The sequence below is a fragment of the Mustela putorius genome, unplaced genomic scaffold (genome assembly GCF_011764305.1).
Source record: "Mustela putorius furo isolate JIRA1106 unplaced genomic scaffold, ASM1176430v1.1 tig00003914_pilon_pilon_pilon, whole genome shotgun sequence".
Taxonomy (NCBI): Eukaryota; Metazoa; Chordata; class Mammalia; order Carnivora; family Mustelidae; genus Mustela; species Mustela putorius.
The window spans coordinates 1,110,314-1,113,640 of record NW_025422061.1 but is presented as its reverse complement, the minus strand read 5'-3'; the positions used below and the strand labels follow the sequence as shown (position 1 = coordinate 1,113,640).

The 3,327-nt window shown below is 37.9% G+C and overlaps 1 non-coding gene across 1 annotated transcript; it reads left to right on the top strand.

Annotated features, from left to right (window-relative positions):
* The first annotated feature begins 595 nt into the window (after window positions 1–595).
* Window positions 596–701, top strand: LOC123388875. Its single transcript, XR_006603395.1, has one exon. It is a non-coding gene; the product is annotated as a U6 spliceosomal RNA (small nuclear RNA).
* Window positions 702–3,327: the final 2,626 nt, after the last annotated feature.

The following is a 3,327-nucleotide window of genomic DNA, read 5'->3' as shown; positions in this document are numbered from 1 at the left end:
ATCCCTGGTAGCTTTCAGCTCTTCCCTAATATTGAAAACATGATCTCTGGTCGTTTTCAGATTGGCCTTAATCAATTCCATTTGGTCATCGATGGCTTTCTCCAACCTAGCTATTGCTTGGATAATCAGTAGCCTGAATTTTCTTTCCAACATATTGTCTACATTGATCGCCATTAGCTCTGTTGCAGAAGGTCCATCCTCTGTATTTTTCTTCTGTTGGGCATTCCTCCTCCTACTTATTTGGTGAGAGATGGCTGAACGGGTGTAGCTGGATATATTAACCGTGGTACAGTCAAGGTGCACCCTGGAATGCTTCTGAGCAATCAGGGTTCCCCACCCAAATGAGAGGAAAAGAAAAGGAAAAGAAAAAAAGAGAGAGGGAGAGAGACAGGAAGGAAAGGTGAGAGAAAATAGAAGGCTCAGCCCTAAAGGGCCTCAATGTAAGATTTATGAAGTTTTCAAACACAGACAAAAAAGAAGACTGATAAAAGTATATGACAAGAGAAAAAAAATTATATATATATATATATATATATATATACTTGCATATATATATATGGAAATAAAGGAAGAAACTCATCAAAAAGAACACTGGGTGCTCTCTTCGGCAGCACATATACTAAAATTGGACGATACAGAGAAGATTAGCATGACCCCTGAACAAGGATGACACGCAAATTTGTGAAGCATTCCATATGTTTTTCTGTTTGGTTAAACCATATTTTCTTCGGGTTGTTGCCACACTTTTAGTATTTTACTTGCTCTTTCATATACTCTTATCTAGACAAAATGACAAGGCAGAAAAATTCACCACAAAAAAAAAAGAATAAGAGGAAGTACCAAAGGCTAGGGACCTAATTAATATAGACATTGGTAATATGTCAGATCTAGAGTTCAGAATGCCAATTCTCAAGGTTCTAGCCGGCCTTGAAAAAGGCATGTAAGATATTAGAGAAAACCTCTCGGGAGACATAAAAGCCCTTTCTGGAGAAATAAAAGAACTAAAATCTAACCAAGTTGAAATAAAAAAAGCTATTAATGAGGTGCTATCAAAAATGGAGGCTCTCACTGCTAGGATAAATGAGGCAGAAGAAAGAATTAGTGATATAGAAGACCAAATTACAGAGAATAAAGAAGCTGAGCAAAAGAGGGACAAACAGCTACTGGATCATGAGGGGAGAATTCAAGAGTTAAGTGACACCATAAGATGAAACAACATTAGAATAATTGGGAATCCAGAAGAAGAAGAAAGACAGAGGGGAGCAGAAGATATACTGGAGAGAATTATTGGGGAGAATTTTCCCAATATGGCAAAGGGAACGAGCATCAAAATTCAGGAGGTTCAGAGAACGCCCCTCAAAATCAATAAAAATAGGCCCACACCCCATCACATTATAGTAAAATTTACAAGTCTTAGTGACAAAGAGAAAATCCTGAGAGCAGCCCGGGAAAAGAGCTCTGTAACAAACAATGGTAAAAATATTAGATTGGCAGCTGACTTATCCACAGAGACCTGGCAGGCCAGAAAGAGCTGGCATGATATTTTCAGAGCACTAAACGAGAAAAACATGCAGCCAAGAATACTATATCCACCTAGGCTATCATTGAAAATAGAAGGAGAGATTAAAAGCTTCCAGGACAAACAACAACTGAAAGAATTTGCAAACACCAAACCAGCTCTACAGGAAATATTGAAAGGGGTCCTCTAAGCAAAGGGAGAGCCTACAAGTGGTAGATCAGTAAGGAAGAGAGACAATATACAGTAACAGTCACCTTACAGGCAATACAATGGCACTAAATTCATATCTCTCAATAGTTACCCTGAATGTTAATGGGCTAAATGCCCCTGTCAAAAGACACAGGGTATCAGAATGGATAAAAAAACAAAACCCATCTATATGTTGCCTCCAAGAAACTCATTTTAAGCCCGAAGACACCTCCAGATTTAAAGTGAGGGGGTGGAAAAGAATTTACCATGCTAATGGACATCAGAAGAAGGCAGGAGTGGCAATCCTTATATCAGATCAATTAGATTTTAAGCCAAAAACTATAATAAGAGATGAGGAAGGGCACTATATCATACTCAAAGGGTCTGTCCAAAAAGAAGATCCATACAATTTTAAATATCTATGCACCCACCGTGGGAGCAGCCAACTATATACACCAACTAATAACAAAATCAAAGAAACACATCAACAATAATACAATAATAGTAGGGGACTTTAACACTCCCCTCACTGAAATGGACAGATCATCCAAGCAAAAGATCAGCAAGGAAACAAAGGCCTGAAACGACACACTGGACCAGATGGACATCACAGATATATTCAAAACATTTCATCCCAAAGCAACAGAATACACATTCTTCTCTAGTGCACATGGAACATTCTCCAGAATAGATCACATCCTCGGTCCAAATCAGAACTCAACAGGTATCAAAAGATTGGCATCATTCCCTGCATATTTTCAGACCACAATGCTTTGAAGCTAGAACTCAACCACAAGAGGAAGTTTGGAAAGAACCCAAATACATGGAGACTAAACAGCATCCTTCTAAAGAATGAATGGGTCAACCGGGAAATTAAAGTAGAATTGAAAAAAATCATGGAAACAAATGATAATGAAAATACAACAGTTCAAAATCTGTGGGACACAACAAAGGCAGTCCTGAGAGGAAAATATATAGCAGTACAAGCCTTCCTCAACAAACAAGAAAGGTCTCAGGTACACAACCTAACCCTACACCTAAAGGAGCTGGAGAAAGAACAAGAAAGAAACCCTAAGCCCAGCAGGAGAAGAGAAATCATAAAGATCAGAGCAGAAATCAATGAAATAGAAACCAAAAAGACAATAGAACATATCAATGAAACTAGGAGCTGGTTCTTTGAAAGAATTAATAAAATTGATAAACCCCTGGCCAGACTTATCAAAAAGAAAAGAGAAAGGACCCAAATAAATAAAATCATGAATGAAAGAGGAGAGATCACAACTAAAACCAAAGAAATACAAACTATTATAAGAACATACTATGAGCAATTCTACGCCAACAAATTTGACAATCTGGAAGAAATGGATGCATTCCTAGAAACATATAAACTGCCACAACTGGACCAGGAAGAAGTAGAAAGTCTGAACAGACTCATAACCAGTAAGGAGATGAAACAGTCATTAAAAATCTCCAAACAAACAAAAGCCCAGGGCCAGACGGCTTCCCGGAGGAATTCTACCAAACATTTAAAGAAGAACCAATTCCGATTCTCCTGAAACTGTTCCAAAAAATAGAAATGGAAGAAAAACAAACTCATTTTATGAGGCCAGCATCACTTT